We start from the raw sequence: 14,299 nt of genomic DNA, 5'->3' as shown, positions 1-14,299 counted from the left end.
AAATTCTGAAGAACTGAAACAGTCGTTTACAGATTATGTTGGATGTACTCCACACTATTAAGATTTAGTAGGAATTTTAAGTACTTGGAACGTAATTAACGAAGTCAGTGAGAGACGTTTGTAATGAGTGTCCGAGTCAGGTTAATTTGGGGTGTATTAATCCAGATTTACAATTTACTGAAACGAACCAGTTCCTGGGCTGGTTGAATTGTCTTTAAAATTGTTACAATCTCGCATCCAAGGTTGTGTTTCTGCAGTTCGGACTCGAATCGTTGTGTAAGCACTAATTTGTGTCTCCTGGATGATTTTCGATTTGCATTTTAAACAGAGGAATGTAGACTGAGAGTGTTTGATCCCAAGAGAAAGGAAGTGACTGGAGAATAGAGACAATTACACAGTCAGGAGCCTACGCATTTCTAGGCCGAGCCTTCAACAAGATTTCTACATCACATCCAGATCAGGAGAATAATATTTAGCGAATATTACAAACTACGAAGTTTTTAATATATAATGCCCTCCACCTCCCTTAGGTCCGAATATTTCCCTCAGTGCCCCCCCCCCAATGTGTATTCTAATATTTGGCCTTATTCATCAACTTTTATAAAAAGCGATCACGTTCCATCCTCTCTCTCTGGACTTGGGTCATTGCTCGTGAGAGAATTCAACATGAAGATGACTGTCTTCTGGGGTGTCTTGCGGTAGAAAAAGACCGACGTTTCAGGGGTGCTTACTCGCTTAACGTCCTCATGATGGATGCAGCGAAATCCTCCGAAACGTCTGTCCTTTTCTGTCAGACTACACTGCGCGACAGCCCAGGAGACGGTCACGTACTTAGGCCGTTGTTGCTGTGGGGTGTGGTTTCTTCCAGAACGGGATACACCTCTTTGTAACGTAATCTGAAAGCTGCCTATAAATCAAATATCTGATCACATAGCTTTCAGTCGGGGCAGGACGCGACTGGATTGGCCTCTGGCGGTAATCAAGTGCACTGCCTGGGATTACGATTTTTCTGGCTTGTTGTGTTGTACGTTTGGAGTATTGTTCTTTCTCTGGGGTAAGATTTTCTTGGATCGACAGCTCCTCCAAGTTCGCCCAGTGCGATAGTGTAGCACGGCTTATGAGCTCAGTCACCAACTCAACCCTAAAGATGGAGACAGTATTGCCCTCTGACATGTAGGCATCTATGTTAAAACGTCTACAGCATAAGCGATTAATCTGGACAAGGATTTCAAATTAAGCTTGTTAACAGCGTTATGCAGTAACCTCATATGATTATGAGTTTTAAAGCAGGTGGTATACATAGTTACCACTGGCCTGTGAAGGTTTATTCTGTTATTTAGCCAGGAAACTTTTATTGTCGCGTTGAGCGTCTGGTGAGAAAACGTTTCGTCATCGTGACACGTAGGCTAGCCGCCAGACGGCATTTAGCAAATACAGTTGAAGCAGCGTCTTTAAATAAACCAAGAAACAAAAACATTATAACGACGACCGTTTCAGTTGCTTCGTAACTCACGTTTTGTCCCTTGAAGACCGAAACTTGTTTAAATGTTATTTAGTAATTCGGTCCGTACCGCGAAGAAAACACGACACCTCACCATTAGAAATATCAACTGGTTAACGCTGTTTAAGGAAGTAATCGATGTTTATTGTGAGAGTCATACGAAATCCATAAATACAAATTGTAGCGTTCCTGATTGTTAAATTAAGTGGTACATATAGTTACCACTGGACTTTACAGGGTTAAAAGTATTTTTCAGTAAGATATAAACGTAACGCTGTCTCTACAAACACGGAGAGAGGAAAGTTAAAGAAAGAAGAATGGAAATTTAAAGGCAAATGAATTAACGTTAAGAGGTTTCAGCTGGGTCATCGGCGTGAATCCATTGTGAATCGAGCTGGTGGTTTTGCTGCGATGAATCGGCGACCAGGCGTGTCTGACACGTGGCGTCCAGAGGCGCTGTGGTAATTAAAGGAAGGAACCAAAGCCGCGATTCCAATCACGAACCGAATTTTGTATTTCCCGTGATTCTCAGCGTAAACAGCGATTACTTACCGAAAAAGCATTTACGAATATAACGTAATTAGTATGATTAGTGTTTTATTTGAGGTACGTGCTGTATTTTTAAATGTAAGTCAGATGAGTTTCTAATTCAAGAAGGTTAAAAATGTGTAGTGCTGTATCACTGCGCTCCAGGCGTTATGATTGACAGCCACCAGTGGTTTTTAAATTGTGGCCTGTAGATGTCATGCTTGTCTTCTTGTTACGTAATCAATCAGGGGGCGAAGGCGTCGACTATAAAGAAAAGAAAATTGAGTTTTTATAAGATCGATCTTTCTTGTCCTGCTATAATTAGAAGTGACAATAATAATAAAACAAGTACGATGCGATAGACGTAAAATGTACCCTCACCCATAGGAGACCCCATTGTATGTGCAAAGTTTCAGAAGGAAGAACCTGAAGGGAAGAGAACACTTGGTGGACCAAGTCGTAGATGCGATGATAATATAAAATTGTGTCTTAAAAATAGGATTCATATAGACTGCGTTTATTTGGCTCAGGATAGGTTTCGCAGATGGCAGGAAATTTCTTTATCAACTGAGCGACTGTCATCTTTTGAAGGGGTACTCTTTTTAATAATATTAATAATAATAATACACATTCCTCCCCGTAGACCGCCGCAGAAAACGACAGCAGATATAATTCTTCCTGCCACGCAGTTCAGAATTTTCTATCTTACGATCTCGTGGCCTACTTAAAAAACTAGGCATTGAAATGCTATAACGTTACGTTATGTTTGTTTTATATGTGTACGAGACCTGAACTCACACCCCAAGGGGACAATAAGCTTCCATTTCTTATACATTTATTAACTGGAAAGAAATTGTCTTCTCTTCGTTGAATTAAAATTCCGCGTCGAGGCGGCGTCTCGCGATCTTCTCTGCATATCACAGAATACCTCGTCATTCTACTTCTGTCGTCTGCTGTAAGTGCGTTGGCCTGTAAATCCACGGAAACTCGACGCTTTCCGTGTTTGGTCTTCTGAAGATTACGTGGGTAGTAACTGGTGATTTTGCTATGGGCCATTCCAGGCCTGCAGATACCATCATTTTTAATTTCAATTTCGGATTATTTGTCAGTTTTTTTTATTTTCTCCACGGTTTACTCTTATGTCTAGATATTCTTTATTTTATGAGATTTAAAGAAACTCATTCGAACGTGTGTTGAAACATCATATCTGTTAAAATCCAGCAACATCCACAGAAAGACACAGTTTCAGTACGCATCTTGTGACAGACTTTAACCCTTTGAAGCCGAAGATCGTCTGAATATTATTTATGAATTCAGTCCGTACCGCGAAGAAAACACTACACCTCACCATTACGAAAATCAGCTGGTTAACCCTTTGAAGCCGAAGCTCGTCTTCATAATATTTACGAATCCAGACCGTACCGCGAAGAAAACACTTCACTTAACCATTAGAAGTCGAATCAGGCGGTACCACATAAGATTTAACAAAAGAACATCCCGGTCGAAGCCTTAATAAACCTTGGGATATTTGTTTATTTAGCGTAAGCTTGAATGAGAACTGCGATTTCTGCGACCAATGAGAAACGAGATATATCGACTGTCATAAGAGTTAAAAGTATGAATATTATTAACGTGACCTGCAGGAGAACAGTTAGTTCCAGTACGTCGAATATCGCGTTATCGAAATCCAGGGCACTGCACGTCAATTATTAATTTGGAGACGGAATATTTTAATACGGATCAGTTTCATTCTAAAACTTTTCTATCGAATGTCACAGATGCTTAGTTATTTTCTTTCTGAATACTGAGAACATGTTTTTTGGAAATACGCGCTTATCAAAACAAGACTTCTTCTGGAAAATATTGTTTATTTGTTAAAAGTCGTGTTAGTAACTGGAATTAGAATCCGCGTATAAACGCTAATGATTTGGTTCAGTTTCACTCAAGTTTTGTCCCTAAATCCACCCGCGTGTTCCGACGTGCAACTTTGTTGTGTAAGGGGAAAGGGCTAGGTAAACAGCGCGTCCTTCAGAGGCATTGTTTCCGCACGCCTCCGCCACCCGCTTTTAAAATCAAGTTTCTTTGTGTGGAAACACAGGAGAACGAGGGGTGGCGTCTGCTTTGTTTGTTGTTCTGTCGTCTGTCCTCCGTTTTCACATTGTGGAGTGCACTTCACGTATTCTTCTTTCCTTACTCAGCATCCAGCCAGCACCTCTTAAGGTGGCGACTGATTTGTAACATTTACTCGTAATGTAACATTCGCGGCGAGCATGTTACATTACACCACAACTGGTGAGGCGCATCGAATGCTCGTTTTGAACGCTCGGCTCGACTGTGCTCGTGTGTGCTCCATTCATTTCATTTAATATGTCGGACGTGGAGGTTGTGTTATCCTTGTTCCATTTAATACGCTACTCTTATCTAAAGAACTCGTGAATGCTCGTTACGACGCCGCTCGACTGACTGACTGACTGACTGACTTGTAATGTAACACTCAAAGGGATTCGCGAAAAAACCGGCAACACGATGGAGCGCCCGCGAGCGGCTCCGTTCGCTGTCTTCACTTGTGTATTATACTGGCCTCTGGTCTCTAGCCGGATGTGACAACGCTGCCAGTTGAACTACGCTGTTCTAGACCAAGGGCACGCACCCTGAGGCACGAAAAATAATTTTAGACAGCACTCAGATTTAAGCTGACATAAATGCATCGCAATGTATGCTATATATAACAGGAAAACAACATGGAGGAGACTTGCCGAAAAACTTAACAGTCGGTCTACTCCCCACCTTTTTATGTTGTCGAGAGAAGATTATCGCCTTCATAAGAGCCCGCTGTTGGATCTTATTTTTATCCAGACGAATTCAGTCCGCACTTACCCTATTTCTTTAACTCATGGACGACGTACACCTAGAAGACGCCGAACAAGATCTGAACATAATATTAAGATGTGAATTTCAACGGAATTAGGGGGAGGGGACTGTCGTACCTAATAAATTAGTACAACAATACTCTGGAGATACTGAGGATAATCGCGAAAGCTTTACTGGTTGCACGTCCGTAATTTTATTATGCTTCCTTGTCTAGTGAAATAAAGTAACGGGGCATGAGACCACGTCCAATACAGCTCGCTTGGGAAATCAGGCTATTTATGTGGCAACACTGCGTGTTATTCCCTTATCCCTAGAGGTCGGGTCAGGCCGGCGGGATGTATTTTTGATTTCATCGTGTGCAATGGATAAACCTGACAGCACAGATGCTTATCTGTCTGTTAACAATCGCCTCCTAAAGACCACATGCAGCTTTTATCTTAACTGTCCGTTAAACTTGACGGTTGTCCGTGAGTTATTACAAGAAATCAAACAGAATACTAGTAATAAGCGGATGTTTAGATTGAGCTGCAAATGTCAAGAGAAACTGACTTTGGGGATAAAATGCCTTGGTCATTTTAAATTCTTCTGTTTCTTTTTTCTCAGTTCCCTTAATGGGTATAATTGGTTTTTTACTGCAGTTCCTTTCCTCTTTAATCCTTATGTTTTTCACTTATTTTTCTCTCCTCATCATCATTACATTTATGTTTTTTTTCTTCTTTAGTTGTATCTTTCTTTCTTGTATTTGTATTTGTATTTCTTCTATTCTCTCTTGTTCTCCCTCCCCTCTCCGAATCAGTTTATTTATATACTTCTATCTCTTTTATTATCCTTTCCTTTTCTCCCTACTTCGATTCTCTGTTTTCCTATGCTCGTACTTTCCTTCTTTCTTCTTTCTGTATTCATTTCTTCTTTTATTTTCTTCTGTCTTCCTCTGCATATTTCTTCCTTCCATACTTTGGTAATGTCATTATTTGGCTTGTTATTTAATCAGTTACTCGCTTCTGTGGTCAGATGTTCCTTGCCAGTTGTTTTCCTTGTTACCGGTTCAATAAGTCTTAACGATGCGAGACCACCCGCTCACCGAGGACTAGCTGCGGACATCAGGTTTATTTAACCTAACACTAGTCTCTGAAGTCACAGAACGGCGAGCAATTAAAACATAATGAAACGTCCTGTCTTTACTTGATAGTCTGGTGGCAAAATTGAAACCTGATTCGGAATATAGAGCTATAATTTTATCTGTTGGTTTATATGGATGTAAAACGTGGACTATCACACGAAAGCAAGATTCTTTTCTATGCTGAAGATGGGGGCTATGTGATGACTAGAGGCCGAGCGAGAAGTGCTGACACTTGCGCAAAGGACTTATTTTGGACGTATGAGATGGACCAGTCCGAAGCACGAGCTAGAGGGGTGTCGGCTTCGGTTGGCTTGTAGCTCTAGTTGTGCTTAGATCGGTGCGTCACCGCAGCTGAGGCTGTGCGACCCCCACTACTACTCAACTCCCCTCCCTCGGCTTAAACATCGCGTATTTAGGTGCCACCACTACTCGCGCGACCTATACCTACAGGGCTACACAGCGTCATAACCCAGAAGACCGCAGAAGATATGAAAATTATATACAAAATTTAAGTCTGAAAATCTGAAGAGATGAGACCGCTCTGTTGACGTAAGCGTAGGTGGGGAATTAATATTCGACAGATAGCGTGTGATGCGGCTAATGGTAATGTATTGTGAACACGTTAATGATTGAGGTGTCGCGTAAAAGGCAAAACAATTTTGACAGCTCAGCCACTGTTACCTTCTCCCTGCACCATAGAGTTTAGTTAATGGTGCCAGTAATTTCTCAGAAGAACTTGTAAATCATACTTCAGTATAAAACGCCATATCCACGCCGCGTCTGGACTCGTCCCTAGAAGGATACTTCCTCGGAAATGATGCGATCAGAATCCGATACTGACCAGAGCTTTATCTCGTCTTCCCTTACACTATTTCATAGCTTAGTGATTACGTACGAGGGGAGCTTCGCCTTTACCCTTTAATTTTTTACGTGAGTGCCGTTTGGCGTGATACAGCTATCACTGCCTCCGCCCCTGTTCCCGTCACTGTACGTGTTTAATCTGCTTTTAAGATATCTTCAGTGACTCTTCTCTTTTTTTATAAACTAAGATTTGTGTTTTTGAAAGTCACGCGGAGATGTATTCGTCCATTGCTTTGCATGTTAATATTGTATTTAGAGAAAGTATTAAAATTTAATAAACATGCAAGAACCTAAGAAATATTATGAGTAAGATTTAATGAGAGAAACCACAATTAAGTGACACAATAATCAGTCTCACAAAATTGGAAGGAGGGATTTTCATATGAAATAAAAGAGATGAATTAAATAGTTTAATAAACATAACAAAGGAAATAAAAATGAACATCAGTCAGATAAATGAAAGAAATAAAGAAATTATACTTCACTTTGAAATACGGCTGCTATCCCAGGATTTATTTCAGGACACTAAAGTGAACAAATGGAATGTTGTTTGAGTCAGGATATAAATCACCGGTCCGAGAATCAAACCCGGCTACACCCGGATTTGATGAAATGTTGAACCACACGACTCCAAAGATGTTCTAGGCTTCTTGTATTAATAGTTACTGAAGATTCAACATGGCTTCTGCCGTGTAATTACTATGACATATGCTCATAATTTAAGATGAATTACAGGATAGCGAAAGCGTGACGTCATGTATGGTGAAAGGAAGCAACAACAACAAAAAAGTATTCAGTAATAACCCAATATGGTAATTACAATTATATCTCATTGTTATGCTACTGGTTCCTTTGATGTGTGGTTTAATACAAAGAGTGAACTCCGTTGCGCAAATACAGGCTTAATTAGGCGTGGTAATCAAGAGTTGCGTAGTTTCCACGAGTTACATTGAATGTAAATGGTCGGTCTAAGGCAGGAATATAACGCATATTGTGTAACATGATAAACCACTTAAATTTGAATTTGACATATGAAAGCATTTTGTAGAAGTATGTTTAATAAAACTAAAAAGAGTGTAAACAAAACTTATTTCCTGCAATAGAAATTTAATTGAAAAGTATCCTCCTCCTGGCGTCTGTCAAATTGAATTTAAAAAATTGCTTGAATTTCAAAAATAAAAGATTTTGTAACATCTAATTAAACCAATGTTGCTATAAAATTGGAATGTTTATCTTCTCCACAACGTAAATTACATTCAGTAACCTAAATCTTAGATCTGTTTTGAAGATGGGTTGTTGGGCCGTATATTCTGGTAGAAGCTTATTGACGTTTCGGAGATGCTTGCTGTCTCCGTGACAACACGGCGAAACAACTTACAGGATATCCATGTTGATTCTCGTCGCCGTGAGAGCCTAAAATCTCACCAAACCCATTTTATTTTACGTTTTTATGTTGTAATTAGAATATATTTGCCAGTTCTGTATGGTTATATATCATGGTGAGTGACAATATCAATTACAAATGTTTCAAATTGAAACTTCCAGGAAAATAGTTGGATCTGAGAAAGCTGAAGTGACCAATTGGTAGTGTATTTTGTGATCTGCAGAGGTAACGTAATATTTTTGGGATGACCATATCGAGGAGGCTGCTATGGGTCGCTGGTGTGACTACACTGGCCGTAGCAAGAATTTTATTAAGGAAAACCTTTTGGAATGCGTTCACTTAGGAAGCCAGTGACATGGCACAGCGGTACAAAGGCTTGCATGTACCACATGCTGCAATATTCACTACCTCTCCATTTTTCCACGGTGATTTTTTTGTATCATCCCCAGAATAAACAGCAATTATTTTCTTAAACAACATTAACCAAGTAACGGGGAAGCGTTACTTTCTTTTCTGGGGGGAGGGGGGTTGAATTTTTAAATATGATTTGAATGAGGTAATTTATAATTTAAATTTTGTCGAATGACGTATCATCTTTGTTACAATTTCTTGCTATATTATTTCGCTAATACATTATTCTTTCATAATTTTTATCACAAATTTATATATAAGGCTATCGAAAATTGCTTATGGTATTTGTTGTGTCTCTTGGGAAGCCACTCTAAAGTACGTTATCCAGAATACGGTGTAATTATTTTTATCATTCAATTAAAGACAATTTCCATGCCTTTCAGCTTGGAATTTGGAGACATGTTTCTTGAAGCATATGTATCTATCTCCGTGTCTACATGACATTACAACCCAAGAACAAATTTGTTATCCTGTTAAACTTATTTTGTCCTTGGGGGATGAGTCTAAAAGATCTCAAATACATTGTTATTAATTTCAGCAACGGAATGCATTTGAATTTTCGTGTTGAGAAACCAACGTAAAATTTTTGAAATACAGTCATAAATTTGAAAAAGCAGTAAGCGTGATGTACATATTCTTAAGTCTGTTTTTCTTTCGCTTGTGATTACGAGGAAGGTGTTTCATTACGGCTGGCCTTCATGATGATGGAGGTGACCTCTGTGAGGAGAAGGGCGCACACAGCACGTGGTACGGATCAAACTCTGTTATCTGATATAACGGCGTTTACAACACGCGACAACACTGATGAAGCGTTAATTTGAGTTTGCTCAACATATTTGAGTCAAGGTTTCACGCCAGTGAACGGTAAAAGAATAAAGAATAAGTATGGATTTGTTTATTTACACAAAACAAAGACTCGGTGATGTTTATATTAGATGCAGCAACGTGTAGGGTCCCGCCCCTAGACCAGAACTCGGGAGCGAAAGTCCCGTGACAGCACTGACTTCGGGTTCTGTCCGAGTTCCCACAACAGCTGTGGAGTCCGTCGCCATCTTCTGCACAAGCGTCCCCCTTTAGCGATGATATGCAGACACTTTTCTTACCGTAAGAATGAACACCTCAAACCCCATGTGTCCCACCTACTTAAACAATCAATAAATACTGCATTTTACATTTATGTATTTTTCGTAATTCTCAGTGTAAACATTAACAGTTAATCTGTGTAGTGGTGGCGTGTTGTTTTCTTTGCGGAACGGACTGAATTCTTAAATATTACCCAGGCGTACGTTGTAAAAACGATGGGGATAAGAAATGAATTCAACATTTTAGTCGGAGAACGTTAAAACAATAATACACTTGGAAAACTTAGATATATATTCAAACGTAATACTAAAATCAAGCTTCAGTTTATGATACTGGATTCAGATGGCTCAAATTACGGTCGAGTAATGGGCCACAATATTGAACTTTAGAATGCCACAAATGCGGAAATGTTCTTGACCTGCTGAGCGGCTGTCAGATTCTCTAAAAGCCCTGTGGTCTATGGAGGTAGCTGTCTGCTACAATGGTTTCAAAAGGAGAACATATCTTTGCTACGAAGAGTTAACGAAACAAACCTTATAGTGTATTTTATTCGTACACGATCCAGAAATGTCTGCGCTCTGCAGGTTTAACAATACCCGTCGTATTGCTAGAGGCTGTCCATATACTTGTAAGAATACGGTTCTCAATTATCCGCCCCTATGTAGAAAGGCTGTGGAAAGGAACGAAAAAAAATAGAGTTGAAAGTGTGAGAAGAATAAGACTTCAGAGAAGGTATGCCATAATATTTTCTGATTGTTCAACTCACAATGCTGCATTCCGATTATAGACTGTTTCGCAGTTAATGTCACGCACATTACGACATTAACATTTTGTATTATTGTGTTGATTGGTGAAGATTGTTGACAGTTCTGATTATTGTTTTATTGGTCTCTATTTCAGGTCCTGTTCCGCAGACCACACTTCACTTCCAAGTTCTATTTTCTTACCTTCTTCCAGGCAGTCTCCATTTCCATCAGGTAACAAACATTTTATTTTTATTCTCAGTTTTATTCACTTGATAATATATTGGAAAATGCAAATTTTTCCCTTCTCCAATCAGTAAAGACGTCTAGGGAAGCTGAGGTATACTCCGCACGTTCTTAACCTCGGCACTAGGTGATGGTCAATTAGGCCCAGGTAAAGGGACCCCTGTACCCATTCAATAGGAAATTTGTCGAGTCACAGAGCCGATCTGGACGTTTTGGCAAACAGATGTAGCCGTGCCTCTGCCAGGGATTAATCGCCTATTGTCCAGCTGAACCTTTCGACCTCAAACGTATGAGGAGTAAATTACAGACTTCTGGAGGTCGAGAATATTCATCACCTTGTTTACATTGAATCGAATCGTAAGGCAGATTAGAACATTTCGTATCGAGCTATACATTTATAAAATATACTACATTTTAATATTATCATGCAAATACATTACTTCATTGGACGTTTTATATTATTGTTCTTTATGAAATGATAAATAACGCCTTGGGGACTTATAATTAGATACCAGCGTTTTCGAGAGACATAGTGTCTCACTTTTCAACTTTTAAAATGGAAACATTATGTTTCTACGAAACATTGATATCAACCGCTTACAGGTCCACATGGTGTTACGACCTTGACGGCCTATATGGACATCTTCACCACCTTGAAAATCCAAGTCTCAAACAGAAATAAGTCTGGCAAATAATTTTAGTGGTATCCAATTTTTTGTCTTCCTTTTTCTGGCATGTTTCACAACATTCAGGAATGAAATTAATGCTAGTTATCGATGTATATTGCATCGTAACCGCCCAGCCATTGACCAGTTATTTTACACTCGATGTGTTTCTGAAGTAGAAAGGTATCAGCTATCATAGTTTTATGAAGGAATAGCATTGTTAAAAGGGTGTGCAAGAAATGTACATTACAATTTGTGTACGTAAACACTTATTTAACACAATTACAGTTTCGTGTTGAAATATGGGAATGCTTTTACAGTAAAATATGCTATCTTTTGGTATTTTAAGGGGCTGATGAAAGGTCGGTAGATATATTTGGACTACAGACCACGCTAGAAGCTTATAAATCCGATTACGCTTATTTGTTGCATGAGTAGGTTGTATAGTGCGCACAAGAATACAGTGACTATTACCGCCGAAATGTATTTACAGGCCAGCAAAGGTATTGACCTAAGCGACATCTTTGTTAATATTTTTGTAACAAAATATTTAGTAAATTCACAAACGTTATTGTGATAGATAGTTAGGCAATGTTCTGATATGATATTTATAGTACTCTGTACTCTCCAGAACACCGAAGATAAACATAGATATATATCGTACACATTTTGTATTGCGTGATCTTTGATTGTGGATTTCGAACATGTTAGATTATTATTATTACTGTTATCATCATCATCATCAAGATGTGACTGGCAGAACACTTCATGTGTTCTGCGCTTTAAGTAAAAGTGGACCACGGGATGAAGGAAACTCAGTTTCTCGCAACACGTAACAAATTGCAGAGCTGTTTTGAAATATGTAATTTTAACATTTCGTTTCGTTGCCACCCTCGCCTACAAAAGATTGCATCATTGTGCGTACAAACAGGTTCGGTAAAAAGTGTGTCACTCTCATCTGATAAGTTTTGAAGTAATCGTCTGATTTTTATTAAACTCGTTATGAATATCATGTCAATAGAGACCATTCTTAATTTACTAGCTTCAGCAGTAAGAGCACAGCGACTGTATGTTATTGTCCCTTAGGAGCGCATGTATCTTGACTATTAAAATTATCGGCATATGGTCATACAATTTTATGTGGCAATAGATCTTCGAAAGACATGTACATTTCTTGAGGTGTACCTTTTCTATATTATATAAATTAAATGTATGGCCGCCAGGTGCCTTCTATTACGTTTGTCTTCATGGTATTACTCTGTGCAAATATTTTATGCAGATACATATGAATTGTTCGTGAAATATTTATGAACATTATTTGTTAAAAAAACTCGAACACTGCGATGATGCGAATCTTTAAGGTTATATCTGGCAAATTTAACGAAGTTTCAATGTGTAATAACGGAAATTATTCATAGAAATACATCGGTAAATTTTTAAATTTATTAATCTGCATTTCCTTTTAGTTCCGCGTGTAACTTAGAATGAAACATTTGAAGAAACATGGGCGCCATTTTGTTTTGCCAAAGATTGATGTTGGCTCATCGATCAGCCAAGAAGAAGCGTGAACTTATTTTCCATTGCAGGCGAGACCCTGCCGATATCTGCGCTACCACTATCATAGCTCTTTTAAGTAATATTCTTATTATCCATATTCCGGTCAGAATCATTTCTTTGGCAGACCACATTACACCCTTTGACCACTACAGATTTCACATCTCGTATTCATTAAAATATTCCTTTTGCATCTATAATTTAACTTCGTGGTATGTAGTATTTTCTTGAATCGATATTCACACAGCTGATATAGGTCGTATTGGTATCCAGTGGATCTTAACTGTCATCATATGAATTTGTTGCTGGGTCTTACATTTAAATCTTCAGAACTTAGGCCTCCCAAGTGGAAATAAAACCCTTCCAGTGTTATGAATGCTGATTCTCAAATTGTCTCTTCATCGCTTGCGATGATTATAATTGGCGTGCGGATATCTTGTAGTAGCAGATTATTGCAAACAGAATTTTATCCTGTCTTGTCCTATTTTGTCCTGTCTATCTGCTAGTGTGGGATGTGGCCGTGTTTATGTGGAATTAGGTTTCTAAAAGGCCGTTTATCTATTCCTCACGCGATATAGCAATAGTTATCGAGCACTTGTGGAATGGTATTGACAAAGGAAAACCGAAAGTCTCGGAGAAAAACTTGTCCCAGTGCCATTTTATTCACTACAAATTCAAAATGGGCTAAACTGGGCAATGATCTGGACCTCGGCAGACAGAAGCCGGTGACTAATCACCTGAGCTATTGAACGGCCTTAACCCAAGAGATGCTTCATTGCATTGTTTTGTGGTCGAAACATTTCTTTGTGGTATCACTTGATGGCTGTCATTTTTGTCTCACATAGCGTAGGACGTAGTGCTGTGTTTGAGAATTTGGTTTTCTTTGTGGTATTATGCAATAACAAAAGTAATATGTCTTGACCCTCTCTTAAAAGTATGAAAATTTATTGTTATGGAAACATAAAAACCAAAATTTTAGAGAGAATGGATTAAAAGTTTTAGTAATTCTGAAATTGAGCGATCTCGAGAAATCTGGATAAAAATAAACAATAGCCACAGATGCACATTGACTTAAGAAAATGGTTTCTGACTTAGCGATAAAAAATAAGGTGGGGCTCCAGTTTTCGTGGCAGCGACTATTCAGTAAATTAACTTACGAAATGCAACGAACGACTGCTTGCGTTCAACACCAGGAGGTGACGTTTCGCCTGATTCGGTGTGGTTGTACCCTGCGGGAGGTTCCCCATGATGTCACGTTTTTATGAATCTAAACTTTGCACCTTCCCTCAACCATTTTGCTACACTTACCTCAGTACGGTTCTCGTTGACAGA

The 14,299-nt window shown here is 38.9% G+C and overlaps 1 protein-coding gene across 1 annotated transcript in view; it reads left to right on the top strand.

The window, feature by feature from the left end:
- Positions 1-10,748, top strand: part of LOC110836723 (DNA polymerase alpha catalytic subunit-like) — a 58,965-nt gene extending 48,217 nt beyond the window's left edge. The window contains exon 18 of the mRNA XM_087341503.1: positions 10,660-10,748. The gene's annotated coding sequence lies outside the window, so the exon portion shown is untranslated. The remainder of the gene's footprint in view (positions 1-10,659) is intronic.
- Positions 10,749-14,299: the final 3,551 nt, after the last annotated feature.

This window comes from Zootermopsis nevadensis, unplaced genomic scaffold (assembly GCF_977971745.1).
Source record: "Zootermopsis nevadensis isolate Lab colony 2312 unplaced genomic scaffold, Znev_1.0 Znev_ptg000077l, whole genome shotgun sequence".
NCBI lineage: Eukaryota > Metazoa > Arthropoda > Insecta > Blattodea > Termopsidae > Zootermopsis > Zootermopsis nevadensis.
Note: the sequence above shows the minus strand (reverse complement) of the source record. Positions and strands in the feature narration are given on the sequence as shown.